Source organism: Heterodontus francisci, chromosome 6 (genome assembly GCF_036365525.1).
Source record: "Heterodontus francisci isolate sHetFra1 chromosome 6, sHetFra1.hap1, whole genome shotgun sequence".
NCBI lineage: Eukaryota > Metazoa > Chordata > Chondrichthyes > Heterodontiformes > Heterodontidae > Heterodontus > Heterodontus francisci.
Window position 1 is genome coordinate 160,285,786 of NC_090376.1, and position 22,316 is coordinate 160,308,101.

Genomic DNA, 22,316 nt, shown 5'->3' on the forward strand with positions numbered 1-22,316 from the left:
GAGAGTGTCAGAGAGTGATAGAGAGTGATAGAGAGTGTCAGAGAGTGTCAGAGAGTGATAGAGAGTGTCAGAGAGTGTCAGACAGTGTCAGAGAGTGATAGTGAGTGTCTGAGAGTGTCAGAGAGTGATAGAGAGTGTCAGAGAGTGTCAGACAGTGTCAGAGAGTGATAGAGAGTGATAGAGAGTGTCAGAGAGTGTCAGAGAGTGATAGAGAGTGTCAGAGAGTGTCAGACAGTGTCAGAGAGTGATAGTGAGTGTCTGAGAGTGTCAGAGAGTGTCAGAGAGTGATAGAGAGTGACAGAGCGTGTCAGAGAGTGTCTGAGAGTGTCAGAGAGTGATAGAGAGTGTCAGAGAGTGATAGAGAATGTCAGTGAGTGTCTGAGAGTGTCAGAGAGTGATAGCGAGTGATAGCGAGTGTCAGAGAGTGTCAGAGAGTGTCTGAGAGTGATAGAGAGTTTAAGAGAGTGTCAGATTATGTCTGAGAGTGTCAGAGAGTGATAGAGAGTGATAGAGAGTGTCAGAGAGTGATAGAGAGTGATAGAGCGTGTCAGAGAGTGTCTGAGAGTGTCAGAGAGTGATAGAGAGTGTCAGAGAGTGATAGAGAGTGTCAGTGAGTGTCTGAGAGTGTCAGAGAGTGATAGCGAGTGATAGAGAGTGTCAGAGAGTGTCAGAGAGTGTCTGAGAGTGATAGAGAGTTTCAGAGAGTGTCAGATTATGTCTGAGAGTGTCAGAGAGTGATAGTGAGTGATAGAGAGTGATAGAGAGTGTCAGAGAGTTTCAGAGAGTGTCAGAGAGTGTCAGAGAGTGTCTGAGAGTGTCAGAGAGTGATAGCGAGTGATAGAGAGTGTCAGAGAGTGTCAGAGAGTGTCAGAGAGTGATAGAGAGTGATAGAGAGTTTCAGAGAGTGTCAGAGAGTGTCTGAGAGTGTCAGAGAGTGATAGAGAGTGTCAGAGAGTGATAGAGAGTGTCAGAGAGTGATAGTGAGTGTCTGAGAGTGATAGAGAGTGATAGAGAGAGATAGAGAGTTTCAGAGAGTGTCAGAGAGTTTCAGAGAGTGATAGAGAGTGATAGAGAAATTCAGAGAGTGTCAGAGAGTGTCAGAGAGTGTCTGAGAGTGTCAGAGAGTGTCAGAGAGTGATAGAGAGTGATAGAGAGTGTCAGAGAGTGTCAGAGAGTGTCAGAGAGTGATAGAGAGTGATAGAGAGTGTCAGACAGTGTCAGAGAGTGATAGAGAGTGTCAGAGAGTGATAGAGAGTGTCAGAGAGTGTCTGAGAGTGTCAGAGAGTGATAGAGAGTTTCAGAGTGTCAGAGAGTGTCTGAGAGTGTCAGAGAGTGATAGAGAGTGATAGAGAGTGTCAGAGAGTGTCAGACAGTGTCAGAGAGTGATAGAGAGTGTCAGAGAGTGTCAGACAGTGTCAGAGAGTGATAGAGAGTGTCAGAGAGTGTCAGAGAGTGTCTGAGAGTGTCAGAGAGTGTCTGAGAGTTTCAGAGAGTGATAGAGAGTGATAGAGAGTGTCAGAGAGTGTCAGAGAGTGATAGAGAGTGTCAGAGAGTGTCAGAGAGTGATAGAGAGTGTCAGAGAGTGATAGTGAGTGTCTGAGAGTGATAGAGAGTGATAGAGAGAGATAGAGAGTTTCAGAGAGTGTCAGAGAGTTTCAGAGAGTGATAGAGAGTGATAGAGAAATTCAGAGAGTGTCAGAGAGTGTCAGAGAGTGTCTGAGAGTGTCAGAGAGTGTCAGAGAGTGTCAGAGAGTGAAAGAGAGTGATAGAGAGTGTCAGAGAGTGTCAGAGAGTGTCAGAGAGTGATAGAGAGTGATAGAGAGTGTCAGACAGTGTCAGAGAGTGATAGAGAGTGTCAGAGAGTGATAGAGAGTGTCAGAGAGTGTCTGAGAGTGTCAGAGAGTGATAGAGAGTTTCAGAGTGTCAGAGAGTGTCTGAGAGTGTCAGAGAGTGATAGAGAGTGATAGGGAGTGTCAGAGAGTGTCAGAGAGTGTCAGACAGTGTCAGAGAGTGATAGAGAGTGTCAGAGAGTGTCAGACAGTGTCAGAGAGTGATAGAGATTGTCAGAGAGTGTCAGAGAGTGTCTGAGAGTGTCTAAGAGTGTCAGAGAGTGTCTGAGAGTGTCAGAGAGTGATAGAGAGTGATAGAGAGTGTCAGACAGTGTCAGAGAGTGATAGAGAGTGTCAGAGAGTGTCAGAGAGAGTCTGAGAGTGTCTGAGAGTGTCAGAGAGTGTCTGAGAGTGTCAGAGAGTGATAGAGAGTGATAGAGAGTGTCAGAGAGTGTCAGAGAGTGATAGAGAGTGTCAGAGAGTGTCAGAGAGTGATAGTGAGTGTCTGAGAGTGTCTGAGAGTGTCTGAGAGTGTCAGAGAGTGTCTGAGAGTGTCAGAGAGTGATAGAGAGTGATAGAGAGTGTCAGAGAGTGTCAGAGAGTGATAGAGAGTGTCAGAGAGTGTCAGAGAGTGATAGTGAGTGTCTGAGAGTGTCAGAGAGTGTCAGAGAGTGATAGAGAGTGATAGAGAGTGTCAGAGAGTGTCTGAGAGGGTCAGAGAGTGATAGAGAGTGTCAGAGAGTGATAGAGAGTGTCAGAGAGTGTCAGAGAGTGTCAGAGAGTGATAGAGAGTGATAGAGAGAGTCAGAGAGTGTCTGAGAGTGTCAGAGAGTGTCAGAGAGTGTCAGAGAGTGTCAGACAGTGTCAGAGAGTGTCAGAGAGTGATAGCGAGTGATAGAGAGTGTCAGAGAGTGTCAGAGAGTTTCAGAGAGTGATAGAGAGTGATAGAGAGTTTCAGACAGTGTCAGAGAGTGTCAGAGAGTGTCAGAGAGTGATAGCGAGTGATAGAGAGTGTCAGAGAGTGTCAGAGAGTGATAGAGAGTTATAGAGAGTTTCAGAGAGTGTCAGAGAGTGTCTGAGAGTGTCAGAGAGTGATAGAGAGTGATAGAGAGTTTCCGAGAGTGTCAGAGAGTTTCGGAGAGTGATAGCGAGTGATAGAGAGTGTCAGAGAGTGTCAGAGAGTGTCAGAGAGTGATAGAGAGTGATAGAGAGTTTCAGAGAGTGTCAGAGAGTGTCTGAGAGTGTCAGAGAGTGTCAGAGTGTGTCAGAGAGTGATAGAGAGTGATAGAGAGTGATAGAGAGTGTCAGAGAGTGTCTGAGAGTGTCAGAGAGTGATAGAGAGTGTCAGAGAGTGATAGAGAGTGTCAGTGAGTGTCTGAGAGTGTCAGAGATTGATAGAGAGTGATAGAGAGTGTCAGAGAGTGTCAGACAGTGTCAGAGAGTGATAGAGAGTGTCAGAGAGTGTCAGACAGTGTCAGCGAGTGATAGAGAGTGATAGAGAGTTTCAGAGAGTGTCAGAGAGTGATAGAGTGTGATAGAGAGTTTCAGAGAGTGTCAGAGAGTGTCAGAGAGTGTCAGAGAGTGTCAGAGAGTGATAGAGAGTGATAGAGAGTGTCAGAGAGTGTCAGAGAGTGATAGAGAGTGTCAGAGAGTGTCAGAGAGTGATAGTGAGTGTCTGAGAGTGTCTGAGAGTGTCTGAGAGTGTCAGAGAGTGTCTGAGAGTGTCAGAGAGTGATAGAGAGTGATAGAGAGTGTCAGAGAGTGTCAGAGAGTGATAGAGAGTGTCAGAGAGTGTCAGAGAGTGATAGTGAGTGTCTGAGAGTGTCAGAGAGTGTCAGAGAGTGATAGAGAGTGATAGAGAGTGTCAGAGAGTGTCTGAGAGGGTCAGAGAGTGATAGAGAGTGTCAGAGAGTGATAGAGAGTGTCAGAGAGTGTCAGAGAGTGTCAGAGAGTGATAGAGAGTGATAGAGAGAGTCAGAGAGTGTCTGAGAGTGTCAGAGAGTGTCAGAGAGTGTCAGAGAGTGTCAGACAGTGTCAGAGAGTGTCAGAGAGTGATAGCGAGTGATAGAGAGTGTCAGAGAGTGTCAGAGAGTTTCAGAGAGTGATAGAGAGTGATAGAGAGTTTCAGACAGTGTCAGAGAGTGTCAGAGAGTGTCAGAGAGTGATAGCGAGTGATAGAGAGTGTCAGAGAGTGTCAGAGAGTGATAGAGAGTTATAGAGAGTTTCAGAGAGTGTCAGAGAGTGTCTGAGAGTGTCAGAGAGTGATAGAGAGTGATAGAGAGTTTCCGAGAGTGTCAGAGAGTTTCGGAGAGTGATAGCGAGTGATAGAGAGTGTCAGAGAGTGTCAGAGAGTGTCAGAGAGTGATAGAGAGTGATAGAGAGTTTCAGAGAGTGTCAGAGAGTGTCTGAGAGTGTCAGAGAGTGTCAGAGTGTGTCAGAGAGTGATAGAGAGTGATAGAGAGTGATAGAGAGTGTCAGAGAGTGTCTGAGAGTGTCAGAGAGTGATAGAGAGTGTCAGAGAGTGATAGAGAGTGTCAGTGAGTGTCTGAGAGTGTCAGAGATTGATAGAGAGTGATAGAGAGTGTCAGAGAGTGTCAGACAGTGTCAGAGAGTGATAGAGAGTGTCAGAGAGTGTCAGACAGTGTCAGCGAGTGATAGAGAGTGATAGAGAGTTTCAGAGAGTGTCAGAGAGTGATAGAGTGTGATAGAGAGTTTCAGAGAGTGTCAGAGAGTGTCAGAGAGTGTCAGAGAGTGTCAGAGAGTGATAACGAGTGATAGAGAGTGTCAGAGAGTGATAGAGAGTGTCAGAGAGTGTCAGACAGTGTCAGAGAGTGTCAGAGAGTGTCAGAGAGTGATAGCGAGTGATAGAGAGTGTCAGAGAGTGTCAGAGAGTGTCAGAGAGTGATAGAGAGTGATAGAGAGTTTCAGAGAGTGTCAGAGAGTGTCTGAGAGTGTCAGAGAGTGATAGAGAGTGATAGAGAGTTTCAGAGAGTGTCAGAGCGTGTCTGAGAGTGTCAGAGAGTGATAGCGAGTGATAGAGAGTGTCAGAGAGTGTCAGAGAGTGATAGAGAGTGATAGAGAGTTTCAGAGAGTGTCAGAGAGTGTCTGAGAGTGTCAGAGAGTGTCAGAGAGTGTCAGACAGTGTCAGACAGTGTCAGAGAGTGTCAGAGAGTGATAGCGAGTGATAGAGAGTGTCAGAGAGTGTCAGAGAGTGTCAGAGAGTGATAGAGAGTTTCAGAGAGTTTCAGAGAGTGTCAGAGAGTGTCAGAGAGTGTCAGAGAGTGATAGAGAGTTTCAGAGAGTTTCAGAGAGTGTCAGAGAGTGTCTGAGAGTGTCAGAGAGTGATAGCGAGTGATAGAGAGTGTCAGAGAGTGTCAGAGAGTGATAGAGTGTGATAGAGAGTTTCAGAGAGTGTCAGAGAGTGTCAGAGAGTGTCAGAGAGTGTCAGAGAGTGATAGCGAGTGATAGAGAGTGTCAGAGTGCGTCAGAGAGAGTCAGAGAGTGATAGAGAGTGATAGAGAGTTTCAGACAGTGTCAGAGAGTGTCAGAGAGTGTCAGAGAGTGATAGCGAGTGATAGAGATTGTCAGAGAGTGTCAGAGAGTGATAGAGAGTTATAGAGAGTTTCAGAGAGTGTCAGAGAGTGTCTGAGAGTGTCAGAGAGTGATTGAGAGTGATAGAGAGTTTCCGAGAGTGTCAGAGAGTGTCAGAGAGTGATAGCGAGTGATAGAGAGTGTCAGAGAGTGTCAGAGAGTGTCAGAGAGTGATAGAGAGTGATAGAGAGTTTCAGAGAGTGTCAGAGAGTGTCTGAGAGTGATAGAGAGTGATAGAGAGTTTCAGAGAGTGTCAGAGAGTGTCTGAGAGTGTCAGAGAGTGATAGCGAGTGATAGAGAGTGTCAGAGAGTGTCAGAGAGTGTCAGAGAGTGATAGAGAGTGTCAGAGAGTGTCAGCCAGTGTCAGAGAGTGATAGAGAGTTTCAGAGAGTGTCAGAGAGTGTCTGAGAGTGTCAGAGAGTGTCAGAGAGTGATAGAGAGTTTCAGAGAGTTTCAGAGAGTGTCAGAGAGTGTCTGAGAGTGTCAGAGAGTGATAGCGAGTGATAGAGAGTGTCAGAGAGTGTCAGAGAGTGATAGAGTGTGATAGAGAGTTTCAGAGAGTGTCAGAGAGTGTCAGAGAGTGTCAGAGAGTGTCAGAGAGTGATAGCGAGTGATAGAGAGTGTCAGAGTGCGTCAGAGAGAGTCAGAGAGTGATAGAGAGTGATAGAGAGTTTCAGACAGTGTCAGAGAGTGTCAGAGAGTGTCAGAGAGTGATAGCGAGTGATAGAGATTGTCAGAGAGTGTCAGAGAGTGATAGAGAGTTATAGAGAGTTTCAGAGAGTGTCAGAGAGTGTCTGAGAGTGTCAGAGAGTGATAGAGAGTGATAGAGAGTTTCCGAGAGTGTCAGAGAGTTTCGGAGAGTGATAGCGAGTGATAGAGAGTGTCAGAGAGTGTCAGAGAGTGTCAGAGAGTGATAGAGAGTGATAGAGAGTTTCAGAGAGTGTCAGAGAGTGTCTGAGAGTGTCAGAGAGTGTCAGAGTGTGTCAGAGAGTGATAGAGAGTGATAGAGAGTGATAGAGAGTGTCAGAGAGTGTCTGACAGTGTCAGAGAGTGATAGAGAGTGTCAGAGAGTGATAGAGAGTGTCAGTGAGTGTCTGAGAGTGTCAGAGATTGATAGAGAGTGATAGAGAGTGTCAGAGAGTGTCAGACAGTGTCAGAGAGTGATAGAGAGTGTCAGAGAGTGTCAGACAGTGTCAGCGAGTGATAGAGAGTGATAGAGAGTTTCAGAGAGTGTCAGAGAGTGATAGAGTGTGATAGAGAGTTTCAGAGAGTGTCAGAGAGTGTCAGAGAGTGTCAGAGAGTGTCAGAGAGTGATAACGAGTGATAGAGAGTGTCAGAGAGTGTCAGAGAGTGTCAGAGAGTGATAGAGAGTGTCAGAGAGTGTCAGACAGTGTCAGAGAGTGTCAGAGAGTGTCAGAGAGTGATAGCGAGTGATAGAGAGTGTCAGAGAGTGTCAGAGAGTGTCAGAGAGTGATAGAGAGTGATAGAGAGTTTCAGAGAGTTTCAGAGAGTGTCAGAGAGTGTCTGAGAGTGTCAGAGAGTGATAGCGAGTGATAGAGAGTGTCAGAGAGTGTCAGAGAGTGATAGAGTGTGATAGAGAGTTTCAGAGAGTGTCAGAGAGTGTCAGAGAGTGTCAGAGAGTGTCAGAGAGTGATAGCGAGTGATAGAGAGTGTCAGAGTGCGTCAGAGAGAGTCAGAGAGTGATAGAGAGTGATAGAGAGTTTCAGACAGTGTCAGAGAGTGTCAGAGAGTGTCAGAGAGTGATAGCGAGTGATAGAGAGTGTCAGAGAGTGTCAGAGAGTGATAGAGAGTTATAGAGAGTTTCAGAGAGTGTCAGAGAGTGTCTGAGAGTGTCAGAGAGTGATAGAGAGTGATAGAGAGTTTCCGAGAGTGTCAGAGAGTTTCGGAGAGTGATAGCGAGTGATAGAGAGTGTCAGAGAGTGTCAGAGAGTGTCAGAGAGTGATAGAGAGTGATAGAGAGTTTCAGAGAGTGTCAGAGAGTGTCTGAGAGTGTCAGAGAGTGTCAGAGTGTGTCAGAGAGTGATAGAGAGTGATAGAGAGTGATAGAGAGTGTCAGAGAGTGTCTGACAGTGTCAGAGAGTGATAGAGAGTGTCAGAGAGTGATAGCGAGTGATAGAGAGTGTCAGAGAGTGTCAGAGAGTGTCAGAGAGTGATAGAGAGTTTCAGAGAGTTTCAGAGAGTGTCAGAGAGTGTCAGAGAGTGTCAGAGAGTGATAGAGAGTTTCAGAGAGTTTCAGAGAGTGTCAGAGAGTGTCTGAGAGTGTCATAGAGTGATAGCGAGTGATAGAGAGTGTCAGAGAGTGTCAGAGAGTGATAGAGTGTGATAGAGAGTTTCAGAGAGTGTCAGAGAGTGTCAGAGAGTGTCAGAGAGTGTCAGAGAGTGATAGCGAGTGATAGAGAGTGTCAGAGTGCGTCAGAGAGAGTCAGAGAGTGATAGAGAGTGATAGAGAGTTTCAGACAGTGTCAGAGAGTGTCAGAGAGTGTCAGAGAGTGATAGCGAGTGATAGAGATTGTCAGAGAGTGTCAGAGAGTGATAGAGAGTTATAGAGAGTTTCAGAGAGTGTCAGAGAGTGTCTGAGAGTGTCAGAGAGTGATAGAGAGAGATAGAGAGTTTCCGAGAGTGTCAGAGAGTTTCGGAGAGTGATAGCGAGTGATAGAGAGTGTCAGAGAGTGTCAGAGAGTGTCAGAGAGTGATAGAGAGTGATAGAGAGTTTCAGAGAGTGTCAGAGAGTGTCTGAGAGTGTCAGAGAGTGTCAGAGTGTGTCAGAGAGTGATAGAGAGTGATAGAGAGTGATAGAGAGTGTCAGAGAGTGTCTGACAGTGTCAGAGAGTGATAGAGAGTGTCAGAGAGTGATAGAGAGTGTCAGTGAGTGTCTGAGAGTGTCAGAGATTGATAGAGAGTGATAGAGAGTGTCAGAGAGTGTCAGACAGTGTCAGAGAGTGATAGAGAGTGTCAGAGAGTGTCAGACAGTGTCAGCGAGTGATAGAGAGTGATAGAGAGTTTCAGAGAGTGTCAGAGAGTGATAGAGTGTGATAGAGAGTTTCAGAGAGTGTCAGAGAGTGTCAGAGAGTGTCAGAGAGTGTCAGAGAGTGATAACGAGTGATAGAGAGTGTCAGAGAGTGTCAGAGAGTGTCAGAGAGTGATAGAGAGTGTCAGAGAGTGTCAGACAGTGTCAGAGAGTGTCAGAGAGTGTCAGAGAGTGATAGCGAGTGATAGAGAGTGTCAGAGAGTGTCAGAGAGTGTCAGAGAGTGATAGAGAGTGATAGAGAGTTTCAGAGAGTTTCAGAGAGTGTCAGAGAGTGTCTGAGAGTGTCAGAGAGTGATAGCGAGTGATAGAGAGTGTCAGAGAGTGTCAGAGAGTGATAGAGTGTGATAGAGAGTTTCAGAGAGTGTCAGAGAGTGTCAGAGAGTGTCAGAGAGTGATAGCGAGTGATAGAGAGTGTCAGAGTGCGTCAGAGAGAGTCAGAGAGTGATAGAGAGTGATAGAGAGTTTCAGACAGTGTCAGAGAGTGTCAGAGAGTGTCAGAGAGTGATAGCGAGTGATAGAGAGTGTCAGAGAGTGATAGAGAGTTATAGAGAGTTTCAGAGAGTGTCAGAGAGTGTCTGAGAGTGTCAGAGAGTGATAGAGAGTGATAGAGAGTTTCCGAGAGTGTCAGAGAGTTTCGGAGAGTGATAGCGAGTGATAGAGAGTGTCAGAGAGTGTCAGAGAGTGTCAGAGAGTGATAGAGAGTGATAGAGAGTTTCAGAGAGTGTCAGAGAGTGTCTGAGAGTGTCAGAGAGTGTCAGAGTGTGTCAGAGAGTGATAGAGAGTGATAGAGAGTGATAGAGAGTGTCAGAGAGTGTCTGACAGTGTCAGAGAGTGATAGAGAGTGTCAGAGAGTGATAGAGAGTGTCAGTGAGTGTCTGAGAGTGTCAGAGATTGATAGAGAGTGATAGAGAGTGTCAGAGAGTGTCAGACAGTGTCAGAGAGTGATAGAGAGTGTCAGAGAGTGTCAGACAGTGTCAGCGAGTGATAGAGAGTGATAGAGAGTTTCAGAGAGTGTCAGAGAGTGATAGAGTGTGATAGAGAGTTTCAGAGAGTGTCAGAGAGTGTCAGAGAGTGTCAGAGAGTGTCAGAGAGTGATAACGAGAGATAGAGAGTGTCAGAGAGTGTCAGAGAGTGTCAGAGAGTGATAGAGAGTGTCAGAGAGTGTCAGACAGTGTCAGAGAGTGTCAGAGAGTGTCTGAGAGTGATAGCGAGTGATAGAGAGTGTCAGAGAGTGTCAGAGAGTGTCAGAGAGTGATAGAGAGTGATAGAGAGTTTCAGAGAGTGTCAGAGAGTGTCTGAGAGTGTCAGAGAGTGATAGAGAGTGATAGAGAGTTTCAGAGAGTGTCAGAGCGTGTCTGAGAGTGTCAGAGAGTGATAGCGAGTGATCGAGAGTGTCAGAGAGTGTCAGACAGTGTCAGCGAGTGATAGAGAGTGATAGAGAGTTTCAGAGAGTGTCAGAGAGTGATAGAGTGTGATAGAGAGTTTCAGAGAGTGTCAGAGAGTGTCAGAGAGTGTCAGAGAGTGTCAGAGAGTGATAACGAGTGATAGAGAGTGTCAGAGAGTGTCAGAGAGTGTCAGAGAGTGATAGAGAGTGTCAGAGAGTGTCAGACAGTGTCAGAGAGTGTCAGAGAGTGTCAGAGAGTGATAGCGAGTGATAGAGAGTGTCAGAGAGTGTCAGAGAGTGTCAGAGAGTGATAGAGAGTGATAGAGAGTTTCAGAGAGTTTCAGAGAGTGTCAGAGAGTGTCTGAGAGTGTCAGAGAGTGATAGCGAGTGATAGAGAGTGTCAGAGAGTGTCAGAGAGTGATAGAGTGTGATAGAGAGTGTCAGAGTGCGTCAGAGAGAGTCAGAGAGTGTCAGAGAGTGTCAGAGAGTGTCAGAGAGTGATAGAGTGTGATAGAGAGTGTCAGAGTGCGTCAGAGAGTGTCAGAGAGTGTCAGAGAGTGTCAGAGAGTGTCAGAGAGTGATAGCGAGTGATAGAGAGTGTCAGAGTGCGTCAGAGAGAGTCAGAGAGTGATAGAGAGTGATAGAGAGTTTCAGACAGTGTCAGAGAGTGTCAGAGAGTGTCAGAGAGTGATAGCGAGTGATAGAGAGTGTCAGAGAGTGTCAGAGAGTGATAGAGAGTTATAGAGAGTTTCAGAGAGTGTCAGAGAGTGTCTGAGAGTGTCAGAGAGTGATAGAGAGTGATAGAGAGTTTCCGAGAGTGTCAGAGAGTTTCGGAGAGTGATAGCGAGTGATAGAGAGTGTCAGAGAGTGTCAGAGAGTGTCAGAGAGTGATAGAGAGTGATAGAGAGTTTCAGAGAGTGTCAGAGAGTGTCTGAGAGTGTCAGAGAGTGTCAGAGTGTGTCAGAGAGTGATAGAGAGTGATAGAGAGTGATAGAGAGTGTCAGAGAGTGTCTGACAGTGTCAGAGAGTGATAGAGAGTGTCAGAGAGTGATAGCGAGTGATAGAGAGTGTCAGAGAGTGTCAGAGAGTGTCAGAGAGTGATAGAGAGTTTCAGAGAGTTTCAGAGAGTGTCAGAGAGTGTCAGAGAGTGTCAGAGAGTGATAGAGAGTTTCAGAGAGTTTCAGAGAGTGTCAGAGAGTGTCTGAGAGTGTCATAGAGTGATAGCGAGTGATAGAGAGTGTCAGAGAGTGTCAGAGAGTGATAGAGTGTGATAGAGAGTTTCAGAGAGTGTCAGAGAGTGTCAGAGAGTGTCAGAGAGTGTCAGAGAGTGATAGCGAGTGATAGAGAGTGTCAGAGTGCGTCAGAGAGAGTCAGAGAGTGATAGAGAGTGATAGAGAGTTTCAGACAGTGTCAGAGAGTGTCAGAGAGTGTCAGAGAGTGATAGCGAGTGATAGAGATTGTCAGAGAGTGTCAGAGAGTGATAGAGAGTTATAGAGAGTTTCAGAGAGTGTCAGAGAGTGTCTGAGAGTGTCAGAGAGTGATAGAGAGAGATAGAGAGTTTCCGAGAGTGTCAGAGAGTTTCGGAGAGTGATAGCGAGTGATAGAGAGTGTCAGAGAGTGTCAGAGAGTGTCAGAGAGTGATAGAGAGTGATAGAGAGTTTCAGAGAGTGTCAGAGAGTGTCTGAGAGTGTCAGAGAGTGTCAGAGTGTGTCAGAGAGTGATAGAGAGTGATAGAGAGTGATAGAGAGTGTCAGAGAGTGTCTGACAGTGTCAGAGAGTGATAGAGAGTGTCAGAGAGTGATAGAGAGTGTCAGTGAGTGTCTGAGAGTGTCAGAGATTGATAGAGAGTGATAGAGAGTGTCAGAGAGTGTCAGACAGTGTCAGAGAGTGATAGAGAGTGTCAGAGAGTGTCAGACAGTGTCAGCGAGTGATAGAGAGTGATAGAGAGTTTCAGAGAGTGTCAGAGAGTGATAGAGTGTGATAGAGAGTTTCAGAGAGTGTCAGAGAGTGTCAGAGAGTGTCAGAGAGTGTCAGAGAGTGATAACGAGTGATAGAGAGTGTCAGAGAGTGTCAGAGAGTGTCAGAGAGTGATAGAGAGTGTCAGAGAGTGTCAGACAGTGTCAGAGAGTGTCAGAGAGTGTCAGAGAGTGATAGCGAGTGATAGAGAGTGTCAGAGAGTGTCAGAGAGTGTCAGAGAGTGATAGAGAGTGATAGAGAGTTTCAGAGAGTTTCAGAGAGTGTCAGAGAGTGTCTGAGAGTGTCAGAGAGTGATAGCGAGTGATAGAGAGTGTCAGAGAGTGTCAGAGAGTGATAGAGTGTGATAGAGAGTTTCAGAGAGTGTCAGAGAGTGTCAGAGAGTGTCAGAGAGTGATAGCGAGTGATAGAGAGTGTCAGAGTGCGTCAGAGAGAGTCAGAGAGTGATAGAGAGTGATAGAGAGTTTCAGACAGTGTCAGAGAGTGTCAGAGAGTGTCAGAGAGTGATAGCGAGTGATAGAGAGTGTCAGAGAGTGATAGAGAGTTATAGAGAGTTTCAGAGAGTGTCAGAGAGTGTCTGAGAGTGTCAGAGAGTGATAGAGAGTGATAGAGAGTTTCCGAGAGTGTCAGAGAGTTTCGGAGAGTGATAGCGAGTGATAGAGAGTGTCAGAGAGTGTCAGAGAGTGTCAGAGAGTGATAGAGAGTGATAGAGAGTTTCAGAGAGTGTCAGAGAGTGTCTGAGAGTGTCAGAGAGTGTCAGAGTGTGTCAGAGAGTGATAGAGAGTGATAGAGAGTGATAGAGAGTGTCAGAGAGTGTCTGACAGTGTCAGAGAGTGATAGAGAGTGTCAGAGAGTGATAGAGAGTGTCAGTGAGTGTCTGAGAGTGTCAGAGATTGATAGAGAGTGATAGAGAGTGTCAGAGAGTGTCAGACAGTGTCAGAGAGTGATAGAGAGTGTCAGAGAGTGTCAGACAGTGTCAGCGAGTGATAGAGAGTGATAGAGAGTTTCAGAGAGTGTCAGAGAGTGATAGAGTGTGATAGAGAGTTTCAGAGAGTGTCAGAGAGTGTCAGAGAGTGTCAGAGAGTGATAACGAGTGATAGAGAGTGTCAGAGAGTGTCAGAGAGTGTCAGAGAGTGATAGAGAGTGTCAGAGAGTGTCAGACAGTGTCAGAGAGTGTCAGAGAGTGTCTGAGAGTGATAGCGAGTGATAGAGAGTGTCAGAGAGTGTCAGAGAGTGTCAGAGAGTGATAGAGAGTGATAGAGAGTTTCAGAGAGTGTCAGAGAGTGTCTGAGAGTGTCAGAGAGTGATAGAGAGTGATAGAGAGTTTCAGAGAGTGTCAGAGCGTGTCTGAGAGTGTCAGAGAGTGATAGCGAGTGATCGAGAGTGTCAGAGAGTGTCAGAGAGTGATAGAGAGTGATAGAGAGTTTCAGAGAGTGTCAGAGAGTGTCTGAGAGTGTCAGAGAGTGTCAGACAGTGTCAGACAGTGTCAGAGAGTGTCAGAGAGTGATAGCGAGTGATAGAGAGTGTCAGAGAGTGTCAGAGAGTGTCAGAGAGTGATAGAGAGTGATAGAGAGTTTCAGAGAGTGTCAGAGAGTGTCAGAGAGTGTCAGAGAGTGATAGAGAGTGATAGAGAGTTTCAGACAGTGTCAGAGAGTGTCAGAGAGTGTCAGAGAGTGATAGCGAGTGATAGAGAGTGTCAGAGAGTGTCAGAGAGTGATAGAGAGTTATAGAGAGTTTCAGAGAGTGTCAGAGAGTGTCTGAGAGTGTCAGAGAGTGATAGAGAGTGATAGAGAGTTTCCGAGAGTGTCAGAGAGTTTCGGAGAGTGATAGCGAGTGATAGAGAGTGTCAGAGAGTGTCAGAGAGTGTCAGAGAGTGATAGAGAGTGATAGAGAGTTTCAGAGAGTGTCAGAGAGTGTCTGAGAGTGTCAGAGAGTGTCAGAGTGTGTCAGAGAGTGATAGAGAGTGATAGAGAGTGATAGAGAGTGTCAGAGAGTGTCTGACAGTGTCAGAGAGTGATAGAGAGTGTCAGAGAGTGATAGAGAGTGTCAGTGAGTGACTGAGAGTGTCAGAGATTGATAGAGAGTGATAGAGAGTGTCAGAGAGTGTCAGAGAGTGATAACGAGTGATAGAGAGTGTCAGAGAGTGTCAGAGAGTGTCAGAGAGTGATAGAGAGTGTCAGAGAGTGTCAGACAGTGTCAGAGAGTGTCAGAGAGTGTCAGAGAGTGATAGCGAGTGATAGAGAGTGTCAGAGAGTGTCAGAGAGTGTCAGAGAGTGATAGAGAGTGATAGAGAGTTTCAGAGAGTTTCAGAGAGTGTCAGAGAGTGTCTGAGAGTGTCAGAGAGTGATAGCGAGTGATAGAGAGTGTCAGAGAGTGTCAGAGAGTGATAGAGTGTGATAGAGAGTTTCAGAGAGTGTCAGAGAGTGTCAGAGAGTGTCAGAGAGTGTCAGAGAGTGATAGCGAGTGATAGAGAGTGTCAGAGTGCGTCAGAGAGAGTCAGAGAGTGATAGAGAGTGATAGAGAGTTTCAGACAGTGTCAGAGAGTGTCAGAGAGTGTCAGAGAGTGATAGCGAGTGATAGAGAGTGTCAGAGAGTGTCAGAGAGTGATAGAGAGTTATAGAGAGTTTCAGAGAGTGTCAGAGAGTGTCTGAGAGTGTCAGAGAGTGATAGAGAGTGATAGAGAGTTTCCGAGAGTGTCAGAGAGTTTCGGAGAGTGATAGCGAGTGATAGAGAGTGTCAGAGAGTGTCAGAGAGTGTCAGAGAGTGATAGAGAGTGATAGAGAGTTTCAGAGAGTGTCAGAGAGTGTCTGAGAGTGTCAGAGAGTGTCAGAGTGTGTCAGAGAGTGATAGAGAGTGATAGTGATAGAGAGTGTCAGAGCGTGTCTGACAGTGTCAGAGAGTGATAGAGAGTGTCAGAGAGTGATAGAGAGTGTCAGTGAGTGTCTGAGAGTGTCAGAGATTGATAGAGAGTGATAGAGAGTGTCAGAGAGTGTCAGACAGTGTCAGAGAGTGATAGAGAGTGTCAGAGAGTGTCAGACAGTGTCAGCGAGTGATAGAGAGTGATAGAGAGTTTCAGAGAGTGTCAGAGAGTGATAGAGTGTGATAGAGAGTTTCAGAGAGTGTCAGAGAGTGTCAGAGAGTGTCAGAGAGTGTCAGAGAGTGATAACGAGTGATAGAGAGTGTCAGAGAGTGTCAGAGAGTGTCAGAGAGTGATAGAGAGTGTCAGAGAGTGTCAGACAGTGTCAGAGAGTGTCAGAGAGTGTCAGAGAGTGATAGCGAGTGATAGAGAGTGTCAGAGAGTGTCAGAGAGTGTCAGCGAGTGATAGAGAGTGATAGAGAGTTTCAGAGAGTGTCAGAGAGTGTCTGAGAGTGTCAGAGAGTGATAGAGAGTGATAGAGAGTTTCAGAGAGTGTCAGAGCGTGTCTGAGAGTGTCAGAGAGTGATAGCGAGTGATAGAGAGTGTCAGAGAGTGTCAGAGAGTGATAGAGAGTGATAGAGAGTTTCAGAGAGTGTCAGAGAGTGTCTGAGAGTGTCAGAGAGTGTCAGAGAGTGTCAGACAGTGTCAGACAGTGTCAGAGAGTGTCAGAGAGTGATAGCGAGTGATAGAGAGTGTCAGAGAGTGTCAGAGAGTGTCAGAGAGTGATAGAGAGTGATAGAGAGTTTCAGAGAGTGTCAGAGAGTGTCAGAGAGTGTCAGAGAGTGATAGAGAGTTTCAGAGAGTTTCAGAGAGTGTCAGAGAGTGTCTGAGAGTGTCAGAGAGTGATAGCGAGTGATAGAGAGTGTCAGAGAGTGTCAGAGAGTGCTAGAGAGTTATAGAGAGTTTCAGAGAGTGTCAGAGAGTGTCTGAGAGTGTCAGAGAGTGATAGAGAGTGATAGAGAGTTTCCGAGAGTGTCAGAGAGTGTCAGAGAGTGATAGCGAGTGATAGACAGTGTCAGAGAGTGTCAGAGAGTGTCAGAGAGTGATAGAGAGTGATAGAGAGTTTCAGAGAGTGTCAGAGAGTGTCTGAGAGTGTCAGAGAGTGATAGAGAGTGATAGAGAGTTTCAGAGAGTGTCAGAGAGTGTCTGAGAGTGTCAGAGAGTGAGAGCGAGTGATAGAGAGTGTCAGAGAGTGTCAGAGAGTGTCAGAGAGTGATAGAGAGTGTCAGAGAGTGTCAGCCAGTGTCAGAGAGTGATAGAGAGTTTCAGAGAGTGTCAGAGAGTGTCTGAGAGTGTCAGAGAGTGATAGAGAGTGATAGAGAGTGTCAGAGAGTGTCAGCCAGTGTCAGAGAGTTTCAGAGAGTGTCAGAGAGTGTCAGAGAGTGTCAGAGAGTGATAGCGAGTGATAGAGAGTGTCAGAGAGTGTCAGAGAGTGTCAGAGAGTGATAGAGAGTGTCAGAGAGTGTCAGCCAGTGTCAGAGAGTGATAGAGAGTTTCAGAGAGTGTCAGAGAGTGTCTGAGAGTGTCAGAGAGTGATAGAGAGTGATAGAGAGTGTCAGAGAGTGTCAGCCAGTGTCAGAGAGTGATAGGGAGTGTCAGAGAGTGTCAGACAGTGTCAGAGAGTGATAGTGAGTGTCTGAGAGTGTCAGAGAGTGACAGAGAGTGTCTGTGAGTGATAGAGAGTTTCAGAGATTGTCAGATTATGTCTGAGAGTGTCAGAGACTGATAGAGAGTGATAGAGAGTGTCAGAGAGTTTCAGAGAGTGTCAGAGAGTGTCAGAGAGTGTCAGAGAGGGATAGAGAGTGATAGAGAGTTATAGAGAGTTTCAGAGAGTGTCAGAGAGTGTCTGAGAGTGTCAGAGAGTGATAGAGAGTGATAGAGAGTTTCCGAGAGTGTCAGAGAGTTTCAGAGAGTGATAGCGAGTGATAGAGAGTGTCAGAGAGTGTCAGAGAGTGATAGAGAGTGATAGAGAGTTTCAGAGAGTGTCAGAGAGTGTCTGAGAGTGTCAGAGAGTGTCAGAGAGTGTCAGAGAGTGATAGAGAGTGATAGAGAGTGATAGAGAGTGTCAGAGAGTGTCTGAGAGTGTCAGAGAGTGATAGAGCGCGTCAGTGAGTGATAGAGAGTGTCAGTGAGTGTCTGAGAGTGTCAGAGATTGATAGAGAGTGATAGAGAGTGTCAGAGAGTGTCAGACAGTGTCAGAGAGTGATAGAGAGTGTCAGAGAGTGTCAGACAGTGTCAGCGAGTGATAGCGAGTGATAGAGAGTTTCAGAGAGTGTCAGAGACTGTCAGAGAGTGATAGAGTGTGATAGAGAGTTTCAGAGAGTGTCAGAGAGTGTCAGAGAGTGTCAGAGAGTGTCAGAGAGTGATAGCGAGTGATAGAGAGTGTCAGAGAGTGTCAGAGAGTGTCAGAGAGTGATAGAGAGTGTCAGAGAGTGTCAGACAGTGTCAGAGAGTGTCAGAGAGTGTCAGAGAGTGATAGCGAGTGATAGAGAGTGTCAGAGAGTGTCAGAGAGTGTCAGAGAGTGATAGAGAGTGATAGAGGGTTTCAGAGAGTGTCAGAGAGTGTCTGAGAGTGTCAGAGAGTGATAGAGAGTGATAGAGAGTTTCAGAGAGTGTCAGAGCGTGTCTGAGAGTGTCAGAGAGTGATAGCGAGTGATAGCGAGTGTCAGAGAGTGTCAGAGAGTGATAGAGAGTGATAGAGAGTTTCAGAGAGTGTCAGAGAGTGTCTGAGAGTGTCAGAGAGTGTCAGAGTGTGTCAGACAGTGTCAGAGAGTGTCAGAGAGTGTCAGAGAGTGATAGCGAGTGATAGAGAGTGTCAGAGAGTGTCAGAGAGTGTCAGAGAGTGATAGAGCGTGATAGAGAGTTTCAGAGAGTGTCAGAGAGTGTCAGAAAGTGTCAGAGAGTGATAGAGAGTGATAGAGAGTTTCAGAGAGTGTCAGAGAGTGTCTGAGAGTGTCAGAGAGTGATAGCGAGTGATAGTGAGTGTCAGAGAGTGTCAGAGAGTGATAGAGAGTTATAGAGAGTTTCAGAGAGTGTCTGAGAGTGTCAGAGAGTGATTGAGAGTGATAGAGAGTTTCCGAGAGTGTCAGAGAGTGTCAGAGAGTGATAGCGAGTGATAGAGAGTGTCAGAGAGTGTCAGAGAGTGTCAGAGAGTGATAGAGAGTGATAGAGAGTTTCAGAGAGTGTCAGAGAGTGTCTGAGAGTGATAGAGAGTGATAGAGAGTTTCAGAGAGTGTCAGAGAGTGTCTGAGAGTGTCAGAGAGTGATAGCGAGTGATAGAGAGTGTCAGAGAGTGTCAGAGAGTGTCGGAGAGTGATAGAGAGTGTCAGAGAGTGTCAGCCAGTGTCAGAGAGTGATAGAGAGTTTCAGAGAGTGTCAGAGAGTGTCTGAGAGTGTCAGAGAGTGATAGAGAGTGATAGAGAGTGCCAGAGAGTGTCAGCCAGTGTCAGAGAGTTTCAGAGAGTGTCAGAGAGTGTCTGAGAGTGTCAGAGAGTGATAGCGAGTGATAGAGAGTGTCAGAGAGTGACAGAGAGTGTCAGAGAGTGATTGAGAGTGATAGAGAGTTTCCGAGAGTGTCAGAGAGTGTCAGAGAGTGATAGCGAGTGATAGAGAGTGTCAGAGAGTGTCAGAGAGTGTCAGAGAGTGATAGAGAGTGATAGAGAGTTTCAGAGAGTGTCAGAGAGTGTCTGAGAGTGATAGAGAGTGATAGAGAGTTTCAGAGAGTGTCAGAGAGTGTCTGAGAGTGTCAGAGAGTGATAGCGAGTGATAGAGAGTGTCAGAGAGTGTCAGAGAGTGATAGAGAGTGTCAGAGAGTGTCAGCCAGTGTCAGAGAGTGATAGAGAGTTTCAGAGAGATTCAGAGAGTGATAGCGAGTGATAGAGAGTGTCAGAGAGTGTCAGAGAGTGATAGAGAGTGTCAGAGAGTGTCAGCCAGTGTCAGAGAGTGATAGAGAGTTTCAGAGAGTATCAGAGAGTGTCTGAGAGTGTCAGAGAGTGTCAGAGAGTGATAGCGAGTGATAGAGAGTGTCAGAGAGTGATAGAGAGTTTAAGAGGGTGATAGAGAGTGATAGAGGGTTTCAGAGAGTGTCAGAGAGTGTCTGAGAGTGTCAGAGAGTGATAGAGAGTGATAGAGAGTTTCAGAGAGTGTCAGAGCGTGTCTGAGAGTGTCAGAGAGTGATAGCGAGTGATAGCGAGTGTCAGAGAGTGTCAGAGAGTGATAGAGAGTGATAGAGAGTTTCAGAGAGTGTCAGAGAGTGTCTGAGAGTGTCAGAGAGTGTCAGAGTGTGTCAGACAGTGTCAGAGAGTGTCAGAGAGTGTCAGAGAGTGATAGCGAGTGATAGAGAGTGTCAGAGAGTGTCAGAGAGTGTCAGAGAGTGATAGAGCGTGATAGAGAGTTTCAGAGAGTGTCAGAGAGTGTCAGAAAGTGTCAGAGAGTGATAGAGAGTGATAGAGAGTTTCAGAGAGTGTCAGAGAGTGTCTGAGAGTGTCAGAGAGTGATAGCGAGTGATAGAGAGTGTCAGAGAGTGTCAGAGAGTGATAGAGAGTTATAGAGAGTTTCAGAGAGTGTCAGAGAGTGTCTGAGAGTGTCAGAGAGTGATTGAGAGTGATAGAGAGTTTCCGAGAGTGTCAGAGAGTGTCAGAGAGTGATAGCGAGTGATAGAGAGTGTCAGAGAGTGTCAGAGAGTGTCAGAGAGTGATAGAGAGTGATAGAGAGTTTCAGAGAGTGTCAGAGAGTGTCTGAGAGTGATAGAGAGTGATAGAGAGTTTCAGAGAGTGTCAGAGAGTGTCTGAGAGTGTCAGAGAGTGATAGCGAGTGATAGAGAGTGTCAGAGAGTGTCAGAGAGTGTCAGAGAGTGATAGAGAGTGTCAGAGAGTGTCAGCCAGTGTCAGAGAGTGATAGAGAGTTTCAGAGAGTGTCAGAGAGTGTCTGAGAGTGTCAGAGAGTGATAGAGAGTGATAGAGAGTGTCAGAGAGTGTCAGCCAGTGTCAGAGAGTTTCAGAGAGTGTCAGAGAGTGTCTGAGAGTGTCAGAGAGTGATAGCGAGTGATAGAGAGTGTCAGAGAGTGACAGAGAGTGTCAGAGAGTGATTGAGAGTGATAGAGAGTTTCCGAGAGTGTCAGAGAGTGTCAGAGAGTGATAGCGAGTGATAGAGAGTGTCAGAGAGTGTCAGAGAGTGTCAGAGAGTGATAGAGAGTGATAGAGAGTTTCAGAGAGTGTCAGAGAGTGTCTGAGAGTGATAGAGAGTGATAGAGAGTTTCAGAGAGTGTCTGAGAGTGTCTGAGAGTGTCAGAGAGTGATAGCGAGTGATAGAGAGTGTCAGAGAGTGTCAGAGAGTGATAGAGAGTGTCAGAGAGTGTCAGCCAGTGTCAGAGAGTGATAGAGAGTTTCAGAGAGTGTCAGAGAGTGATAGCGAGTGATAGAGAGTGTCAGAGAGTGTCAGAGAGTGATAGAGAGTGTCAGAGAGTGTCAGCCAGTGTCAGAGAGTGATAGAGAGTTTCAGAGAGTGTCAGAGAGTGTCTGAGAGTGTCAGAGAGTGATAGAGAGTGATAGAGAGTGTCAGAGAGTGTCAGCCAGTGTCAGAGAGTTTCAAAGAGTTTCAGAGAGTGTCAGAGAGTGTCTGAGAGTGTCAGAGAGTGATAGCGAGTGATAGAGAGTGTCAGAGAGTGTCAGAGAGTGATAGAGAGTGTCAGAGAGTGTCAGCCAGTGTCAGAGAGTGATAGAGAGTTTCAGAGAGTGTCAGAGAGTGTCTGAGAGTGTCAGAAGGTGATAGAGAGTGATAGAGAGTGTCAGAGAGTGTCAGCCAGTGTCAGAGAGTGATAGAGAGTGTCAGAGAGTGTCAGACAGTGTCAGAGAGTGATAGTGAGTGTCTGAGAGTGTCAGAGAGTGACAGAGAGTGTCTGAGAGTGATAGAGAGTTTCAGAGAGTGTCAGATTATGTCTGAGAGTGTCAGAGACTGATAGAGAGTGATAGAGAGTGTCAGAGAGTTTCAGAGAGTGTCAGAGAGTGTCAGAGAGTGTCTGAGAGTGTCAGAGAGGGATAGAGAGTTTTAGAGAGTTTCAGAGAGTGTCAGAGAGTGTCTGAGCGTGTCAGAGAGTGATAGAGAGTGTCAGAGAGTGATAGAGAGTGTCAGAGAGTGTCAGAGAGTGATAGTGAGTGTCTGAGAGTGTCAGAGAGTGTCAGAAAGTGATAGAGAGTGATAGAGAGTGTCAGAGAGTGTCAGACAGTGTCAGAGAGTGATAGCGAGTGATAGAGAGTGTCAGAGAGTGTCAGAGAGTGTCAGAGAGTGATAGAGAGTGTCAGAGAGTGATAGAGAGTGATAGAGAGTTTCAGAGAGTGTCAGAGAGTGTCTGAGAGTGTCAGAGAGTGATAGAGAGTGAAAGAGAGTGTCAGAGAGTGTCAGACAGTGTCAGAGAGTGATAGAGAGTGTCAGAGAGTGTCAGACAGTGTCAGAGAGTGATAGTGAGTGTCTGAGAGTGTCTGAGAGTGATAGAGAGTGTCAGAGAGTGTCTGAGCGTGTCAGAGAGTGATAGAGAGTGTCAGAGAGTGATAGAGAGTGTCAGAGAGTGTCAGAGAGTGATAGTGAGTGTCTGAGAGTGTCAGAGAGTGTCAGAAAGTGATAGAGAGTGATAGAGAGTGTCAGAGAGTGTCAGACAGTGTCAGAGAGTGATAGCGAGTGATAGAGAGTGTCAGAGAGTGTCAGAGAGTGTCAGAGAGTGATAGAGAGTGTCAGAGAGTGATAGAGAGTGATAGAGAGTTTCAGAGAGTGTCAGAGAGTGTCTGAGAGTGTCAGAGAGTGATAGAGAGTGAAAGAGAGTGTCAGAGAGTGTCAGACAGTGTCAGAGAGTGATAGAGAGTGTCAGAGAGTGTCAGACAGTGTCAGAGAGTGATAGTGAGTGTCAGAGAGTGTCTGAGAGTGATAGAGAGTTTCAGAGAGTGTCAGATTATGTCTGAGTGTGTCAGAGACTGATAGAGAGTGATAGAGAGTGTCAGAGAGTTTCAGAGAGTGTCAGAGAGTGTCAGAGAGTGTCTGAGAGTGTCAGAGAGTGATAGCGAGTGATAGAGAGTGTCAGAGAGTGTCAGAGAGTGATAGAGAGTGTCAGAGAGTGTCAGAGTGTCAGACAGTGTCAGAGAGTGATAGTGAGTGTCTGAGAGTGTCAGAGAGTGTCTGAGAGTGTCAGAGAGTGATAGAGAGTGATAGAGAGTGTCAGAGAGTGTCAGAGAGTGATAGAGAGTGTCAGAGAGTGTCAGACAGTGTCAGAGAGTGATAGTGAGTGTCTGAGAGTGTCAGACAGTGTCAGAGAGTGATAGCGAGTGATAGAGAGTGTCAGAGAGTGTCAGAGAGTGATAGAGAGTGATAGAGAGTGTCAGAGTGTCAGACAGTGTCAGAGAGTGATAGTGAGTGTCTGAGAGTGTCAGATAGTGTCTGAGAGTGTCAGAGAGTGATAGAGAGTGATAGAGAGTGTCAGAGAGTGTCAGAGAGTGATAGAGAGTGTCAGAGAGTGTCAGACAGTGTCAGAGAGTGATAGTGAGTGTCTGAGAGTGTCAGAGAGTGATAGAGAGTGATAGAGAGTGT